The sequence below is a fragment of the Tupaia chinensis genome, unplaced genomic scaffold (genome assembly GCF_000334495.1).
Source record: "Tupaia chinensis unplaced genomic scaffold, TupChi_1.0 Scaffold000037_22, whole genome shotgun sequence".
NCBI classification, from domain to species: domain Eukaryota; kingdom Metazoa; phylum Chordata; class Mammalia; order Scandentia; family Tupaiidae; genus Tupaia; species Tupaia belangeri.
In genome coordinates this window covers 1,667,732-1,689,086 of record NW_006159481.1, presented here as the reverse complement: position 1 = coordinate 1,689,086, position 21,355 = coordinate 1,667,732, and positions in this window count along the sequence as shown.

Here is a 21,355-nt window from a genome sequence, read left to right as displayed (position 1 = left end):
TGACCTTTTTTTTAATTTGTTTTGTTTGTTTGTTTGTTTGTTTGTTTTTTGGGTTTTTTTTAGGTTTTTGTCATAGGAAGCATATGCTTACCAGAGAGAGATAGAGAGAGGGATAGTGAGAAATCACCCTACCCTACCACAGAGGGTAGGTATGGCCATGTCTCAATCTCTTCTCCTCCATTCTCCTTTTGGGTTTGGGGCATGCACACACACGTGCACAGCATGATTTTCAAGTCATCATCAGGTCCAGGACTTGAACCACAGTAGACCATATGGGAGTCCAGCACCTTAGCCACTAAGTCACCTACTGGCCCCAGGGCATGACACTTTTTATGAAAACATTGATGATATGTAGGGAGGAAAAAGAGGAAAACATTAGCAAATTCTTAAGGAAGGAAAAATAGTGGTAGAAGAAAAGAGAAAAGTCAAATCTAGGGTTTCTAAAAATAGCCATGAGTCTGGAGAAACCAAATATAACAACAGTTTAAAGTCAACTCAGTTTTTAATACTTTTAGTTTGCTAAGATAATGAAAATATATATGTGATACAAAAATCCTAAAAACTGTATGTTTTCTTTTCTCAATCAGCCACTTTATCTGTACACCTGCTCTATTTGATACTGGCATTGATTTTGTTCCTGGTTAGTTTTACATAGACATTACACCTGCATCTTCCTAAAGGTAATATTTGCTACAGCATTCAAATGCATAATTTGATGGAAAACATAAACAGAGTAAATAATTAGCTGATTTACAACTTACATTAGATAACATCTTCAATTATTAAAATAATTAGTAAAATTGAATTCAAGATAAAAACTTTAGTTTAATTTGAACTTGTCCTTGAAGCTACTTTTTGACCCATTTTAACATATTACCTTTTGAAATATTCATAAGAAAAGAGGAATTTTAGGCTTTGTGTTTAAGGTGACTTTTTTTCAGTTCACTTTCAATTTTTTTTTAATTCCCTTCTCTCTTACATTCCTTTCCCTAGATAAAAAGTTCTTGAACATATCAATACAAATTACTTTAGTTCATTTTCTTTGAGAGGCTGTGTCCTTTAGGAAAAGATTTGGAAGACCTTAGTCTATCCCTGCTTTTTGGACTGTGCAATATAAGAAATGTATCTTTAAACAAAGTAAACATTAAAATACATCTATTTCAAGTTTAGATAATGTGGTTTACTTTCAAATACAAGCAATACTTTTTCATAAAAGAAAAGGACTATGAGCATTAAAGAAAATGTGATTACCATCCGAAATGCTATCCAAATTGTTACTGTTTCTTAAAATGGGCTTTGACCATTAGTTTGGAGTTTTCCATAATAGAAATACTTACTGGTTTATAATATAAATATGTACATTAGTTGTGGGACTATTTCTCCCCTTTATGAAAGCATATTTAACATAATTTTATTGGTTCAAAGAGAGACAAAAATGTATTCTGTATTTCCATTTCTCTAATACAATTGTGTTTTCCTCTGGTAAAGTTTCTTCCACTTGGGTGAGCCTCTGTTATTATTAGAATCTTGCTTATTACATAGCAAAAATTTGTGTAGGAAAAGTGGGTTATGCACAGAATACTTTCTGTCATGCACTACTTAAAATGTGTAGGCCTGAGAATATGGACTGAAAGCAGTAATTCATAGCTACTTGCTTCTCTTACTCACATGTATGTATTTTATTCTAGTTTAATTTTTCAAAAATAAGCATGTTTTATTAGGCTGTTGGGAAAGTCGTGGTGTATTTTTCTATGCAAAAATGTGTCATGACTTTCCTGAGGACCCAATATATAAGAAAGTAGAGAGAAGATATTTCATTTCTCTTTTGTTAATCTCCCATTTTCCTACCTGCAATGGCTCATAACTCAAGTAAAGTGGGTTCCTTAATTGCTGATGCTTACCAGAGTTCTTATATATTAAACCCAAAGAATCAATTTGGTCTGCCTTGGCTCCTTCAAAAATCTTACACCCAATCTCCAAACACAATGGCTCTATCACCATCTTTTGGCCCCAGAAGGAGCTTAACATTTTCCTAGTAAAAGTCATAGCACACAAACCCTGATGGATTTGTCTGTAGTCCATGTCCTCCTAGTTCAGAAGAAATAGTAATAAGAGGTCCATGCCATGCACATGGTAAACACAGTTTAAACTATAGGTTAATCTGAGCAAAAGTTACTCTTAGTGACATAATGATTTTTTTCTGCTTTTTAAAATTGTATTTTGTATAACTAAATATCATTTTTAAATTTTTAAAGTTTTTTTTTTTTTTTTTTTTTTTTTCACCAGAGAGCATACGCACATGCCACAGAGACAAAGAAAGTATCTCCTGACAGGATGTTGTCACATGACAATTCTTTTTTTTCTCTATTTCTCCTTTTCAGGATTTTGAGCATGCACACACACGTTGGCAGATTTTTCCAGTTGCCATGGCTGGTATTTGAACTGTGATCAGTCATGTTGGATCTTCCTTCCAATGCCACTGAGCTACAGGGGAGATGTAATATTTTTAGCAATATAAATAAAGTAGATAAGAACTCTTACCACTTTAGTGATGAAGACTATCTCTTTACTCAACAACATTAAGGACCTGCCTATCAAGGCAAATGCATACTAGGAAATACTTAACAAAAATTCACTGGCCTCCTTCCCCATTTCTTCTGGATTTTCCCTTTTTCATAATTTGACATGCTTTACTGCTTTCATCTTGGCTCATAGTCTTACAAACAACTTTTGCTTGTTCCTAGTCCTCTTCCTGCCTTTTCCTGTAAATATTACAGAATATTTGGGATGAAGCAAAAATCTCATTGATGTGTTGATAAATATTAAACATCCAGCTCTCTGGGAAAATAAAACAAGCAAGCAGTCAAACAAATAAACATGCCTGAATTGTAGCATTTGCTAATTTCCATGGTGAAAGCACCTTCACTATGGCTTATATCAAGCTACTGGTATGATGTTGCTGAATGTGATGTTGGCAAGCCCTTGATTCTTAGCAGCCAGAAGAAGGTGGCTCTGGCACATCACCAAACATTCCCTGGATGACACAATGGTGACATGGTTCTTAAATGTAAGTATCAAGTATATACTGGAGGACTAAGAATTTGTGACAAACAGTGAAAATTCAGAAGAGATCTGCTAGAATGGAGGAAGAAATAAAGGAAGATACAGAAACAGCAACTTCTGGGCCATATATCAGTGGTAGAGATCACTGTGAAATACTCCGGGGGTCATTCTGAATTCACCTGATGAATAGTGAACAGAATTACCACTCTACTTCATGTAAAATTTGCTTATCAGATGTAACATATAATGTGAAATTTACAACTACTCACCAGTATCATTTTATTATTATTATTGAAGTATTCAGAAGGATGCCACTTATAGGCTTTCCTTAGGTCAAGTGTGGACATGTATCATTCTTAGGCTGATAAAAACGTGAACAGAAGTGACATGTGTCACATTCTTTCCAGAGAAAGACCAAAGGTGAGTGTTGGACTGTCCACTCTTGCCCTGCACTGGAAAGACCAAGGGTGAGTGTTGGACTGTCCACTCTTGCCCTGCTGTGGGGGTTGTAGAGCACAGCATGGATGTAACAATAGCATGACAAATTGGGGCCAGCTCACAGTGGGCAGCAGTCCCAGAGGGATGTGTAGCGCAAGGTTTATCAGTAAAAAGTAATTTTTTTAAACCTTAAGCCAATGAGGCTTGGTGTGTTTATTACTTCAGCCCAAACATCCATAGCCTTGCAAATAAAAAATGGTACTAAAATCAGAAGTTCTGGTGGATTGATAGTTCTTATTCCATAATATAGATTCAACCTTTACTAAATTTCCTGACTAAATTTATAAAATCTTACAGAATTCTTCCAAAAATATATCTTAAATATTCTCTATGATTTCCCCCAGGAAGCAGGCACTGGAGTTTGGAAAGTGGCAATTGTCAGTTCTTTCTTAATGGAATTTTAAAGTGGCTAGATTATAGGTATATATATATTTTTATCATTGTATGTGTCTTCCTGTATTTTTCAAATCTGTACTCAAGACCAAGTACACGCTCCATTAATGTGTCATTTAACATACAGTGTGCAAAACAACTGTACATGGCCATAAGACATATAGTTGTTTTGACTTATCACTGCCAAAAGCATGGCTTCTTACTGATAAGAAAGCTTTATGTTTTACTGCTGTCCTTTCAAAGTAAGCTAAAATGTGACAAAGAGTGATTGGGGCTACATTACAAAAAATCGAATGGAAATTTCAAATGGAATCATCTTGATTTCCTAACCCTGGAGATTCTAAGAATGTATCAAATTAGAAGGCCAAGATTCAAAAACATCCCAGGGTCAACCCTGTAACATAGCATTAGTGCTATGGAGAGGAAGCTACTTCCCACATGGTCAACAAGAGATCTAGTCCCAACCCCAGCGACCTAGAATCCAAGCATGCGGGGGATGGAGAATTAGGGTAAGGGGGATTACAGTGTAACCAGGCCCCACTTGGGGATGCTTTCTCTCTCTGTCTTTGTCTCTTTGTCTCTCTTATGTGTGTCCATGCACACACAAACAAGTCCTCTGGCATAATTTTTTAAAATTAAAGAAAAAAAGTCTGAATTAATTCCTATCCTGTCTTTTCTATCCTTTTTAGGCAAACATCAAAATCAAGATTATGGCCTTTAACTTGCTTCCACACTATAAGCCAGCTGCTTAAACTCTCATAGCAACAATATTTTCATCAAAAATATGGATAATACCTATATCCCGATGGCAGTATTAAAATAAAAATTTTAATTAAGTGTTTAAAATACCTGGCACACATTTTTTTTTCAAATATTTCTCATTTGGTGCACAAAAGCTATTCTAGTACGAAATCACTCCTTAGGAGGAATGACCACGCTGCAATCTATCTCCTCCTGATTCTGAGCACACACACACACACACACACACACACACACACACACATGCTCCTGAAGTGAATTTAGAGCCACTGGGTCGAGAACTCAAACCACTGTAGGCCCTGTGGGAGCCCAGTGCCTCGATCACCACACAATCTGCTGACCCTTATTCTAATATTTTTAAATCTATTGAAATTAATTCTTTTTACCTTATTCAAAATATCTATAATTTTATATGGATGAATCATATGACCTCTCAGTTTTAATTTATTTTTTGAGAGATTTTTTGCCATAGAGTGTGTGGGCTTACCAGAGAGACAGAGAGAGAAATAGAAAAAGATAAATTATCACCCCCTGGGATATGGCCATACTGCAATACCCTCTCCTTTATTCTCCTCCTGGAATTTTGGGCACGGGCACACACACACACACACACACACACACACACAGAGTGATTTTTAAACTTCTGGGTCCTGGACTTGAAGCATGGTTGGCCACATGGGAGTCAAGTGCCTTAATTACTATGTTAACTGCTGGCCCCCATGAGGAGTCTCTACTCTATAATACAATCTATCCTATACTATGCCTTATACCCCCTTATTTTAATTTTTACATGATACAGACAAAGGATGGTTCCATGAAACATTTCTTAACTCTGAATCTAACAATATCTGATACTCTGCAATTTATTTATTTATTGCCATAGGGTACATGAAATTATAGGAGTTAGAGAAAGGAAAAGTGAGAAGGTACCTATCAGAGGGGATAGTCACACTAATTCCTTTCCCTCCATTCTCCTTTTGGAATTTTGGGGCATGCATACACACACATACACACACACACACACACACACACATACACACACACACACACATGCCTGGTACATTTTCCAAGTCATCAGGTCCAGGAGTCGAACTGCACAGTCATTTATGTGGGATCCAGCCATCTTAACCTCCATGACATCTGCTAGCCTACAACCACATCTTAATAGCAAAAAGAATCCCAACCACAGTGCCTCGAGTCCACCTGAAAATGTCACAGGCACGTAGATATATTTTCCTTTGGTAGCAAAAATGACATTTTTTGTTGAACTGTTTCCTCAGTTTTGCTAAAAAGAAACAGCTACATGTTAAAAACTATATATACTTGGTATTTTTCAGGTTGTCATTTTTGTCATTTCTAATAGTTGTCTACATTTGATAACTATATGTTGTAACAATTTGTTGCTTAGAAAATATTTCGATATATTATGCCTAGACTAAGTCCTACTCAAAGTGTATTACACTTGTAACACAAATACATGTAAACATCAGGTCTCTGAAAAGTTCAAAAAAATGAATATTATAAAAAAAAAAAAAACTGTGCAGGGATTAAAAAAAGAAAGTTTCCCCACCAAATAAACTCATACTTTAATTCTATTTTCCAGGAACTTTTTGGAGTTCCCCCCTATATACTATGTATATAATCACACGTGGGTGTGTGTATAAATATAATTGTGAAGTAGCTGATGGCAAAGTGTGGTTGAACCAAATAGGGGAACCTTTCAACAGTCATATCAAGGACCATCGTCTCTCTGAGAGCCATTGATTCACTCACTCTCTTCTCACTAAGAATAGAAAACACACCTCGTTTCTGTCCCTTTAGCACCTCACACATATCTGTTAGAGCACTTTCCACTCCACACTCAAACTGTCTGCACATATCTGTCCTTCTCAATTACCTCTCAAAGCCTTGAGAGCGTGCAGTATACATAATTTGTGAGATCATTGTCTAATAGGAGAGGAGCTTTGAAAAGTTCATGGGGAAGGAGTATTTTTAAAAAATGTGTAGATTTCACATTTTCAACACCAAATGTACTTTAATTCCATTTTTCTGTAAGCTTTTTGAAGACCCCTCACACAGTCTTTGGCTTACAGTGGCGTTAATGCCCATTTTTAATTTAAGAGTAGTATGAATAATTAAATGAACAATTACCAAAGATATGGCATCACAAGAAATAAGACTTAACAACTGAATATTCCTTTCTTCATGTTTCATGCTATTCCTGGCTACTGGAATATCAAAATATCAAATCCCAGTGAGTCTCTTCTTTTTTTTTTTTTTTTTTTTTTAGCTATAAGGCATTGAACACCAGACAGACAGAGAGATACAGAGAGAGATAGAGAGATAGAAAGCGAGAAATCACCCCCCAGGGGGGATGGCCATGCAGCAATCCCTTCTCCTCCATTCTCTTCTCGGGATCTGGGGCACGCATGCACACGTGCCTGGCGTGAGTTTAAGCCAGCGGGTCCGGGACATGAACCATGGGAGTCCAGCAACATAGCCATTACGCTAACTGCTGGTCCCCCCAGAGAGCCTCTTCTAATCCAGGTTCCTCTTTTAAAACTTAAAATGCTTACCTGCACAACTTGCGAGTCAAAATTTGGCTTTCACAAAGACAAGGTACATTTCCACACCTGGAAAATATTTAATGTGACATTTGAATCAGCCGTATATTCCAGTCAGGTGGCTCCCTACGAAGTCTAATAGATGCCATAGAGAATACTGCCCTGGTTAGGAAACTCTTTTCATTCTATTTTTCAGGAACTTTTTGAAGTTCCCCATATATACTATGTATATACAATCACATATGTGTGTGTATAAATATAATTGTGAAGTAGCTGATTGCAAAGTGTGACAACAGTCATATCTTTTCCTGACATGTAAAATAACATTACAGTGACAAGAAGTAAATGCAAAGGTTAGCTAAACCAACGGGATTTATCTGATGACAATATTTGGTGGGTGAAAATGTTCGAGATTTTGGTAAGGTGATTCTTCCCTGATAAAAAGAATGTGAAGGGACCAGCAGTTGGCATAATGGCTATGTTGCTGGACTCCAATGTAGTTGACCACAGTTGGAGTCCTTGACCCGGGGGCTTAAACTCATGCCGGTATGTGTGTGTGCGTGCACAAGATACCCAGAGTACAAGGGACTGGGGCGTGGCCATCCCCCCTGGGGGGTGATTTCTTGCTTTCTGTCTCTCTGTCTCTTTCTGTCTTTTTGGCAAGCACATGTGCCCTATAGCAAAAACCTCTCCCTCCTCACCCCCCCAAAAAAAAGGAATGTAAAAATCTAGTCCTCTAATATGATGTCACCAGGATGAAAATAATGAACTCCGTTGAGAGATAACATTGAAAAGATCAGTTTTCTTTTAGTTCAGCATAGTACTCACTTGTCTATCCTAATATCAGAATGGTACCAGTTTTGGGTTTATTTTTTTGGACCACAGGACATAAACTATACAGTGTAGTTTTTCTATCTCTAGACAAAACCTTATCTAAAGAAAGAATAGTGTTAGACGAAGTAGCATAATTTGAAGTGTTATAATATGCCCCTACTCAAATATTCCTTTCTTTGTCCACACGTAGACAAACACAGGACTCTAGTAGTTGTCTTGTTTGGAATGAATAGCTAGAGATTCTAGAGCAGAGGTATGATACCTCACCCCAAAGTAATCTAATTAATTCTGACATTTATAAGTCCTGTCTGAAGGGATAGGAGACATAATCCACATTTTAAATTTGGATAAATGTAAATATTTTACATATGTTTATATTTCTTAATAACACAGTAAGAGTTAATGAATCATAGCCAAAATGTGATTTCTACTTGACCTTATGGCTACTGTTTTTGTTTAAAAAAATTTTTTAGAGGTCTTTTACTATAGGGAGTGTGCACTCGCCAGACAGAGAGAGACAGAGAGACAGAAAGTGAGAAATCACCCCCCCCAGGGGGGATGGCCACACCACAATCCCTTCTCCTCCATTTTCCTCTCAGGATCTTGGGGACGCACACATGTGCACCCCGTGAGTTTTAAGCCACCGGTCCAGGACACGAACCACAGTCGACTACGTGGGAGTCCAGCGAATTAGCCATTACGCTAACTGTTGGTCCCAATATTTTTAAATCAATTGTTTCAAAATGAAAATTACTGAGACTGTGTTTGGAAAGAAGAGGTATGAGATTTATGGTCTGGTTTGCTGTTTCACAAGAATTAATCTGCATTTTGTCTCTGGTCCTCTGTTTTGGTAACATATGGTGTGGAGAGTTGGCCACTGATTAGAGACCCCCTGTAATAAGATAGATAGCTAAAAGATGACATTTTAGGATATTGTTCATGTAATCCAAGTTCTAAGTGTCTTTTTTGTCTGAATATTTTTATTTAATGGGTTTATTATCTTGGCTTTTTAACAGCTATATCCATGACAATTGCCCCTGGGATTACCTGGCCCAGCTTTCAATGGCAATGTCTGATAAGTGGGTAGACAGTTTCAGAAACTCAGATTTCTCTAAGGATAATGAAGATATGTGATTGCTGGAATGAAATGATAACATTAAAGCTAAAGAAAGTAAATTTATTTTGGTATTTTGGGTCATATATTATATACCCACACATGCATTCACATGTATGCACAAGAGGTTTTCAAAAAGTTATGGAAAATGTTCTTTCTGAATAAACTATGCCTGGATTTCCATTTGGCTTTTTCTTTCTTTTTTATTTACACCAAACTATACTTAAACTTCAATTTCACTTTTCCATAGATTTTTTGAAGTCCCCTCGTGTGTGTGTGTGTGTGTGTGTGTGTGTGTAACAAGTCTTGAAGGTTTAGTAGCAGAACCAGAGTCTTAATTATAGAAGGTTTTTTATTGTTCTTTTACTAATTTTTGCAAAAACTTGGTATATTAGAGTTCTGTTCCTACAAAATGAGTAGACTATGTCTATAAATACATGAGAGAAGACTCATTAGGAGAACTCACTTATGCAATGATAGCACCCGAAAAGCTCCACAGCGGTCTGTCTGCATGATGTAGACCCTGGGATATTCATGATATGGCTAGTCCAAATCTGAAAACCTGAGAATCAGAGAAGCCAATGTTGTAACTCTCAGTCTAGGGTGAAAGCCTGAAAATCCCAGCACGAGGGTGGAGTGGTAGTTAGGGTGGGGTTGTGGTTGGGGTGAGGGGATAAGAGTGGGAGGGCACTGGTATAAATCCTAAAGGCAGGTGAGCCTTGAGTTCTGCTGTCCTAGGTAGCAGGAAAAGTCTATCCCAGCTCTCAAAAAGAGACCCATCTTCAATCTTTATTTGTTCTCTTTAGGCCCCACTGAGGTCAGATACTGCCTACCTGTTCCACTCAGATTTCCATGTTAAGCTTCCCTGGAAGCACTTCACAGACACATCCAGAATAATGCTTTCCCAGTTTCTAATCTTTCCTTAAATCAGTCCAGTTGACACCCCCAATTAAACATCACAGTTGAGGAGCCTGTGATAAAAACTAAAAGATCCAGTGCATGAATATCAAAATTTAGTGCAAGTTTAGGGACCAGCAGAAGGCATAATGATTATATCGCTGGACTCTCACATAGCCAACTGTGGTTCAAGTTCCATATCTGGAGGCTTGAAACTCATGCTGGGTGCCCAAAATCCCAGGAGAAGGGACTGTAGCATAGCTATCCCCCTGGGGGGTGGTTTCTTGCTTTCTGTCTCTGTCTCTCTATCTCTCATCTCTCCTGCCAGTGTACACACCCTATAGCTAAAATCTCTATTAAAATTAATGCAAGTTTAATAATAACAATTAGAAAAATAAGATCACAATTAAGCACCTATTTGAATTTATTAGTAAAGACTGCACCTAGCACTCATGAATCAACTGACTCTTCATGCCCCATCTTGTTTCTCTACCATGCATACATGATTTACAAAATCATTGCAAAAATAAAATCTCCTTTCTAACTTCTCCACTTTCACATGTATTCATTCTTATATCTTCATTCCTTCATTCATTCTCATGAAGAGAGCCTTTAATAATAAAAAAAAGGTATGAAGAAAAGAGGCCTATATTCAGATTACCACATAGATCAATGTGCAGAAAAAAATGAACTTATGTGTAGAATGACTTATAGTAGTATTTTTAGAGTAAGGTATAATAATAAATCAGACCTATACCTTCATTTACAAACATAGAAACAAATATATACAGGAAACTTCAAAACATTTTCTGAAAAAATGGAATTAAAAGTATAGGTTCATTTTGGTGGAAAGAAATTGAATTCCATGTATTGTGTTTTTTTTTTTCTTTTATAATACAAATTTTTCACAAACTTCTTGAAGACCCCTCATGTGAATATATTATGTATGGAAGTAGGAAGGTGGAGTGAGTACACAGGTAGATTGATTAGGGAATACGGAATAGAGTTGTTTAAAGAAATCAACTATTCTGTGTATGGGAGAACTAAAAGGAGAATGAAGGAATAGCTTACTGGCCCGTGAAAGGCGTAAAGAATACTAGTACAATTATTCTGAAAGCATAAGAAAATATTAGTGTGGCATGTTTTATTGGTCATGCCAGGGAAAATTAACAGCAAGGAATTTGTTTCTAGGGTTATTAAATTGGAAACAGAAGAAATAGAGAAACTATATACTAAACTAGTCAATTATCACTTTTATCTGCTCCAAATAATATTTGAGGTCCCAATGGGCACAACATTGTAAGAAATGCATGCTGTTTACTCTCAAGGTTACATTTAAAAGCATTTTGTACTCTCAGCTTGCAGCTTGTGAATGAGAGGCAAAGTGACACACATGTGTACTTATTGCAATGGGTTGCTAAAAAAGCTCATGATGCTGTCTTCTAATATCTAGCAGTATTACCAAAGATTTAAGAAAATCAATGCACTTAAAATATGTTACTGTTAATAAAATTAAATTGACTTGCTCACTATTTACTTGTATACATTTTTTTCGATGTCCTTGGGGAGATGGACTATTGTCTTAATAAATACTATTTTAGGGCCAGCAGGTGTCATGTTGGTTAAGGCACTAGGTGCAAGAAGGCTGACCCTATAGTTTGTGCCTCAGACTCAGCAGTTTGAAATATACATTGGGTACACATGTACGTGAGTGCCCCAAATCTCGAGAGAATGGAGAAGGGATTGCAACATAGCTATCCCTTCCCCCTCCAATGGGTGATTTCACACTTTCTTTCTCTGTCTCTGGTGAGTACACGTAACACACCGTATGGCAAAGATCTAAAAAGGAAAGAAAACAAACAAAAAAACAATTTTTAAACCTAAATTATTCCTACTGCCTAATCTAGTAACCTCATATACCTTTGCAGTTTTTCTCTTGCATTTTCATTAATTTTAAGTTGAATCATAATATTTGAGCTTGCTTCCTATGATTCAATATTAAATGCGCAAAATGGAATCAACTCAAAGAAATAAAAAAGTAATCTAGGTTTAAAGTAAACAATTTCTAGGTAGCAATTTAGTGAAAAGTATAATTCATCAGCTAGGAAGAGATTTGATCTTTTTGGAAAGATGGCATTTGTTTGACTTCTTCTCTTTCTGGTATTTTTGCTGCTCCCAAGTTCTGACTGAGTCAGTGTGCATTTGGTCCTTGCCTTAAACATCTCCAGATCCGATTATTATAATACCCTTGGTAGAGCTTTGCCAAGAATGCTCATGTGAAAGCCTAAATCCCTTTAACAGAAAACGGTAATAAGAGATGAACAAAACACTGTTTTGGTCACAATGGAGCTGAGTTTCTGCCATCAAACGATCAAAATTCTGTGACTCCAGGCTTGCTCTAAAACGCTTCAGTTTAAGGTTACTGTGTTCACTCTTAGAGCTGATTCTCATTTCAGAAAAAGTGATATATAAGCTTCATTTTCAGTTTCCAAATAGCGCAGTTTTTTTCCTATTTTTCTCTTTTCATATTTTACTTCATATCTTTCTGCTTTCTTTTTAAGCAAAAGTTCAGTTGTTTCATTGATAATAAAAAATCTGTTTTGAATTACAATAGATCTGAAGTGAAGGTGGAAATAGATAGTAATAAATAATAGTGCACTAAATAAATAGTAAGGAACTTCAATACTTCACTTTAAATGAGAGAAAGCATTCAGGCATAAAAATAATTTAAAAAATTGGATATGAATTATACTTTAGATCAAATGGACCTGATTATATATACACATGTATATATGGTGCCATCAGAAAAGTCATGATGAATCTTTACATACAAAAACATAGAAAAATATGTCATGACTTTTCTGATGACCTGATATAAAATATTCTATCTTAAAATACATATTTTTCTCACGTGCACACTGATCATTCTCCAGAATAGACCATATAAAGTCATACTATTTGTAAGAAGTCAAAGTATCTTTTCTAATTACAATGGTGTAAAACTAGAAATCAAAAGGAGACACTTTGAAAACTTTACAAATATGTGTGTTATAAACAATGCATTCATGCACACCCATGAGTCAAAACACGATTTAAAAGGAAATGAGTAAGTATCTTGGCACAGCTTCAGTGACACTGTGCTGAACAGGTTGGGGCCACATGAGAAACCCAGGTTCAATTCCCAGTCCAATCTAAAGGCTGGACATTGTGGTGGTGTGCACCTGTAATCACAGTGACTCAAGGAGGCAGAAGCAAGAGGATTGTGAGCTTACGTCTGGCGTGAGCAACACAGAGAGACTCTGTCCAAAAACAAGAGTCAGGTATGGTGGTACATGCCTATAGTCCCAGTCAGAAAGCTGGGGCAAGAAGATCATGACTTGGTGAGATTCTATCTTAAAAAAAAAAAGATCATTTTAAAGTGTCTTGAGACAACAAAAAAAAAAGGAAAAAAAAAAAGAAAAACATTATTAAAACTTAAAGAACTTAGTGAAACAGTTAATAGTCCCAAGAGGGAAGTTTATACCATAAAAGCCCACACTGAAAAAAAAAGAAAAAGAATTTAAATTAATATCCAGTGGTGCCTCCTCTCCAGAAACTTGAAAAAACAACAAGACAAAACAGAAACAAACTAGGTCTGAAATTAGTAGGACGAAAGAAATAACACAGATTGGAGAATAAATAAAGTAGGATCTAGAAAAACCATAGAAAGATCAATGAGGACCAGCAATGGCATAGTGGTAAAGGTAGATGGATCTCACATGGCTATGAAGTTCAAATCCCAGACCCGACAGGTTGAAAAACACTTTTTATTTGCTGAGAATCCCAAAATGAGGGAGTAATGGATGAGAAAGGATTGTGGCATGACCATTCTCCATGCGGTGTGCTTTCTCACTTTCACTTTCTCTTTCTCTCTCTCTTTCTGTCTTTTTTCCAATGAGTGTACAAGCCTTCTGGAAAATTAAAAAAAAAAAAAAAAGAAAAAAAGAAAGAAAGAAAAAGCCTATGAAACTGAGAGTAGATCTTTACTGAAAGGTAATAACAATTTATAAAATCTTTTTTTTTTTTTTAGAGGTTTTTGCTATAGGGCGCGTGCGCTCGCCAGACAGACAGAGAGAGACACAGAGACAGAAAGCGAGAAATCACCCCCCAGGGGGGATGGTCACGCCGCAATCCCTTCTCCTCCATTCTCCTCTTGGGATCTTGGGCACACACGCACACGCGCCTGGTGTGAGTTTTAAGCCACCGGGTCCGGGACGCGAACCGCGGTCGACTACGTAGGAGTCCAGCAACATAGTCATTACGCTAACTGCTGGTTCCCAAATTTATAAAATCTTTAGCTAGACTAAGAATAAAAGAGTGAAGATCCAAATAAAGACAATCAGAAATGAAAGAGGAAGCATTATAACAGATATCATAGACATGTAAACATGATAAGAAACTACTATGAACCACTATTTATTTTTTTTTGTTAGAGGTTACTCCCCCCTTAGGGTGCATGCACTCACTGGATAGAGAGAGACAGAGACAGAGAGAGGGAAAGTGTGAAACCACCCAAAGGGGAGATGGCCATGCTGCAATCCCTTCTCCTCCATTCTCCTCCCAGGATCTTGGACATACACACACATGCACCTACTATGAGTTTCAAGTCACCAGTTCTGAGACCTGAATTGCAGTCAGCCATATGGGAGTCCAGCGATATAAAAGCTATGCCCTCTGTTGGCCTCTGAACTATTAATTATATCTCAACAGATTTAGTAACTTAAAACTGGATACATTTCTAGAAACATGCAACATACTAAGACTGAGTCATGAATAAATACAAAATCTGAACAGGCCAATAGCAAATAAGATTGACTCACTAATAGGATAAATCTCCCATCAGGCCTTGGCGCAGTGGCACAGGTAGTCAAATGCCTTTGTATGATGCTGGAGCCATATGAGAAGGCCCAGGGTTTTAATCTTGGATCTATCTGGTGTCCACCTGGTGGGTTTGCCCACAGAGTCTTCCTGTGATCTGGACTGACTAGACAGGTAGACTAGAAGGCTAGAGGGAAGGACCATAGTATATTTGTATATTTATACCCTGTCAAAAGTATCTGTGTTCCCTCTCATTTTCCTTCACTCTTTCAATCTCTCTTTTTATCTGTGTAAAAGGAAATAAATAAACTAATAAAAAAAATCTCTCATCAAAGAAAAGTCCTGAACTTATGGCTTCATGACTGGATTCTACCAAACATTTACAGAATAACCAATACCAATTATTGTCAAACTTTTCCAAAAATTGAATAAATAATAACCTTCGTATTCATTTTATAAGTCCCATATTACTTTAATACCAAGACCAGATAAGACCATTAAAAGAAAATTATAGCCCAACATTCCTAATGAACATGAAATGCAAAACTCAACAAAATACTAGCAAACTAAATTCAACAGCATGTTAAACAGATCATTCAATATGAGGAAGTGGGATTTGTTCCATGGATGTGAGATGTTCCAATAGGAATATTTATAACAGATATACATACTACAGTAACAGGACAGGTGATGATTTCTCATTTCTTCTCTCTCTCTTCCTCCTTCCCTCTGGCAAGTACATGAATCCTATGATAAAAACATTAAAAAAAAAAAAAAAGAAGAAGAAGAAGGAAAGAAAAAGAGTAAAGAACCTCAACAGACATTTGTTAGAAGATGTCATACAAATTTCTAACAGATATATAAGAGAAATACTCAACATCACTAATTATCAGGGAAATGCAAATTAAAACCACAATGAGATAACAAGCCTCATGCTTGTTAGAATGATTATATCAAAATAACAAAAATAACATGTTGGTGAGGATGTGTGAAGACCCTTATATACAACTGGTGAGAATGTTCATTGGTACAGCCATTATGAAGAAGAGTTTGGAGGTTTGTTGAAAATTTAAAAATAGAACTAGCATATGATCCAGCAATACTATTTCTGAATATGTATCTAAATAATCAATTTTCAAAATATAGATTTTTACTTCCATGTTCATTGTAGCTTTATTTACAGTAGCCAAGTTATGAAACCAACCTAAACATCCATCAATAAATCAACATGTATAGAAAAATGTAATAAATAAATATCTATATAGCACATATATATGTATATCACACACATGTGCACATATCTGAATAATATTTCATCTCCAAAAGTGAAGGGAATCCTAGTATTTGTGACAACATGGATGAACCTGGAGGATACTGAGCTAAGTGAAATAAACCAGGCCCAGAGAGATAAATACTACATGATCTCAATGTATGTTGAATGTAAAACAACTGAAGTATTGATAGTAGAAGCAGAGAGTAGAATGGTAGTTAACAGGGACTTGGTGTAGAGGAAGGGATAGAGACATTTTTAGTCAAAAGGTAGAATTTTTAGTTAGAAAGGAGGCAAAGTTCTGGAGCTCTCTTGTACATCACAGTAACAAGTTAATAAAATGTGTACTTGAAAGTTGCTAAGACAGTAGACCCTTAATGTTCCCACCATGAAAAAAAACGTGATAAATATGTGAAGTGATGGATAGGTTAATAGTTTGATTGAACCATTAGACCACATATACAAATATCAAAACATCATATTTTGGGAACCAGCAGTTAGTGTAATGGCTATGTCGTTGGACTCCCACATAGTCGACTGTGGTTCGCGTCCCGGACCCGGTGACTTAGAATGGAGAAGAAGGGATTGTGGCATGACCATCCCCCCGGGGGGATGATTTCTCGCTTTCTGTCTCTATGTCTCTCTCTGTCTGTCTGGCGGGCGCACGCACCCTATAGCGAAAATTTCTCCAAAAAAAATAAAAATCGTATTTTCACCATAAATATATATAATTTTTCAATTAAGCCTTAGTAAAACAGAAAAAAAAACTGCTTTTTCCCCTAATAATATGCTAATTATTGGTTCATGACTAATTTGTTTTCTTCTTTATTTGTAAATCTTTTGATCAAATGTGTAACTTTAGAAATAATTTTATAAAAATATTTTTATTGGGACCAGCAGATAGCATAGTGGCTACGTCGCTGGACTCCTATGTAGTTGACTGCAATTTGAGTCCCGGATCTAGTGGCTTATACTCATGCAGGGGCATGTACGGGCATCCACAAGATGGGGAGAGGAGAATGGAAGAAAAGGGATTGGGGCGTGGCCATTCCCCTGCGGGGTGATTCCTCCTGTCTGTCTCTGTTTCTCTCAGTCTTTCTGGTGAGTGCATGTGCCCTTTAGCAAAAAAAACCTCAATTTTTTTTTATTTCCATATACAGAAATATTCTAAAATAATTTTTTAAAAAAAAATTCTTTGGTGTGTGTTTTTTCCCTGAGCCAAATGTATTTTTAGCCAACTAATTAATACCTGGAAGATAAAATTATCTTCTCATTTAATATGAAATATTCATAGCTCTGAGTTCTTAATAGTAAGGAGTATCTTACAGAATTAAAAAGCAGAACATTAATTTGTTCAGTGATAAAATATGAAGCTTCCAATTTAAGGAATTTTAGCTAATTCTCTTAAAAAGTAGATCTTATTAGATACCTTAACCTAGATGTCTAAGTAGGGTTGTAACTACAAATCCATTTTGTTTGTAAGTTGAAAGTCAAAGAAAGCTGATAAAGAATACTGGGAAACTAAAAAATGTGTTACAGATTGTCTTTAGACAAATATTTGGTCAGTGAACAACAGTTCTTCAAGTAGGAATGATATCATTTACCTGAGTACAGATTATTGATTAACCCAATACCTTACATTATTTGAGAATGAGCAGAAAAATTGTTCTGATAAAATACAGCAAGGCATCATAAGATGATGTACTGCAGTATGCAAGAACTTCTGCTGGGTTGAAAGTCAGGGCACCTAAACTATGGTCCTAATTCTATCAGGTTCTTACATGTACTGTTTCTTAGGGTCCAGATATTTCATTTTTAAAAAATAAGGGATATTATACTGGTTATCTGGGCAGCACATATTCAAAGAATCCTTGGACACAATACTTTGAGGTATTTTGTCTTTTTATCAGCATATGTCAGCTCATCACAGTAAATGGGATACACGAAACAATCATTTTTTTATTAAATGAATAAAATATTAAAAGGTTTTTGAAATTCCTATATTGTCTTATCCAAACAATATGACCAACATTTTCTCCTTTACCATTAGTGATACAAAGAATTTTTATAAAATCATATTTTCTAGTTGAGAGATTAAATCAGGATGATCATAGTGTCCACACAGGCTTATGATTTTTGCAATTCAAATTTCAAAGCATCCTGGTATGCGGATCTAAATAAGCCTCCAAAGCCCTGGCTTGCACATGTGCCCCATTGTACCAACCTTTTACCTTCCGCAGTCCTTGAGAATTTACTGGAGACCAAAGGCTATCTCTCATAAACTCACAACTTCATACCGTTCAGGGTACTCTATCAAGGGTCAATTTAGTCCTTTAAAGTAAATTCTGGGCATGCCAATTTCATGTTCATTGTGAAAACTGTGTAGATTTGCTGTTGGGTGTTTGGCTGTGGCAAATTTCCACCCATATGGACTTGACTCTATTTTTTAAAAAAATGTTTAGAGGTTTTCACCTTAGGGCATATGCACGCACCAGAGAGAGAGAGAGAGAGAGAGAGAGAGAGAGAGAGAGAAACAGTGAGAGGGAAAGTGAGAAATCACCCTCCAGTAGTGGATAGCCATGCCGCAATACCTTCTCCTCCATTCTCCTCCTGGGATCTTGGGCATGCACACACACATACCCCATGTGAGGTTTGAGCCACTAGGTCCCAGACTCAAACCGCAGTCATCCATGTGGGAGTTCAGAGATGTGAACACTATGCCATCTGCTGGCCTTTCTAATCTACTTCTGGTTGCAGTCCTCAGATCCAATGTCCCCTGTTCCACCAGGCACAGGATTTCCCACTGATGGCCTCCACTGCACAACAGAAGGAGCATATTTCTTGGGCCATCTGATGATGAAGTTCCAAGAGTTCCAAGGTAGGTGGTGACTGAGGGAATGTAAGGATAAAACAAATAAACAAAAAAAAGTCATCTCCTGTTAGAGTAGCCCTAGGCATATTGTACAATGTTTTATAGTTCAGTGAAAAAGTTAATTCAATATTTAAATATATATATATATATGTGTGTGTGTGTGTGTGTGTGTGTGTGTGTGTGTGTGTATTTAATATAGTCTATCCCTACTCTTCATAGGTCTTGGATGTGAGCTCAATGGGACTTACAGAAATCTAAATATTCGAGTCCAATTCAAATTGTGTCCAGAGCTACTCTTTTATAATTAAGACAGTAGTATCAAGTTAATAGTTGCATACCTTGCTCTTTCTTACTCTAACATTTTCTCATAAACAGCTCATTAGTTTTCCTGTTAACAGACGTCTCTTGCCTAGTTCCCACCAGTTCACTGTATATAACAGTGTCTGAATCCCCAAAATGGGCCCAATTTAAATTCTTCCCAAGAGATTTCTCCACCCCATAGATACGTAGATTTCAATGAGGGATTCCCATATGATTTACCAGATGCTTTTAGATAGTACATCACTTAGCAATAGACTAACTGTAGGCTGAAGGTGGTATCAATCTGACAATTCAAACAAAATGCACATTCTGAAGAAAAGAAAATAACTTAATTGGGGGGATCTACTCCAACTAACAGTGATTATTCCTCTATTGAAGAGTTCTGCATGAGTTTTGATTTCCTTTTTTTCCTTTGCCTATATCTGTACTTTCAAAGTTAGTTACAATGACTACATATGACATTTTTAAATGAAATAAGAAAATAAAAGATTGCAAATTATATTCTAGTGGATTCCTACCAGGATTCTAAAATAGCAGGATTAGAAGACTCATCCTCAAGAGAAACTGATGATAAAATATAGAGAAACATCTAGAAAAGGAGAAAACTATAAGAAACCTTTTGGTGATGAGTGTCTGTTTTAAAACTACTATATGAGACATGGAGGAGAAATAAGATCTACTTTAAAAAGAAAATCTTAGATATGGGTAGGGGAACAACTATAGAGTTCTGTGATTTTTTTTTTTTTTTTTTGCTTTGCTTCATTTAGTTTACTGTTTTGTTTTGTTTTGTTTTGTTTTGTTTTGTTTTGTTTTGTTTTGTTTTGCCAGAGACACTGTGCATAAGCAAGTAAGAGAAAGCACTTCCCAACAAGGCCTGGTCACACTGCAATCCTTTTTTCTCCAATTCTCTATTCTGTCAGGATCCTGGACTCTAGTGCATGCATGCACTATGTAATAGTCTGGGGTTAGGATTTGAACTCTGGTTGCCCATGTGGGTTCCGCCTTTTTTTTTGCATATCACTTAACCACTGCACTATGGGGCAACCCTGCCCTGGATTCTCACCACCACTGTGTAAGGATGAGTTGCTGCTTCCATGGTTGTGGCAATTCTGCCTCTACCCAAGAGACCTCAAAATAAAATTAGGTTAGCAGAGAAAATCTGTGCTCATCAGGATTTGAGATGAACAATACAGGAACTAAATAAATCTTGGTCATTGGTTCCTAGCTCAGGTAGTATCTTTGCTTTATCCTTAGGTTATATAATGAGTGAGATTATCATCTGAAGAATTGTTTTAGCACGTTAGAAGTACTTTGTTACCTGGCTCCTTTCACTCTGGGGCTTAAACGACCAACACTTGAATTTACAGAGATTCCTCTTACAACAGACTGAGGTCTTGCGTTGCTCACATACCAGCTGTGCAGAGAAAAGTCAACGCAGTAGTCTGAAGGCCATCATTTTTAAAAAGCTTGTTTACAAGTTTGGCCCTTGGCTAATATCTGGGAATTTGGCTTCTTAAACCTTCCCTAAATGCTAAGATTATGTCCCTGAGTCTACATTGTTTATAGAAGGGAGGCCTCAAAAAGTTAATGTAAAGTGTGTATTATGAAAAAAAAAAAAAAAAAAAAAACCAACAACAACAAACTATGCCTCCATTTAAAACATTTTTGCACCAAAATATGTCCATATATTAATTTCATTTCCCACAAACATTTTGAAATCCTGTTGCGTACAATGTTATTTATGTTGAAAACCTGCTTCTTTTAGGAGTCTGGAATTTTTATAGTTGCCAGGCAGAGGATGCCTATGGGATTAGATTCCATTAAAAACCCTAAATTCCAAGTCTCAAACAGGCTTTCCTAAGCAGAAACATTAAATAAGGGTCACATATTTTTGCTGCTGGAAAGGGGGCAGA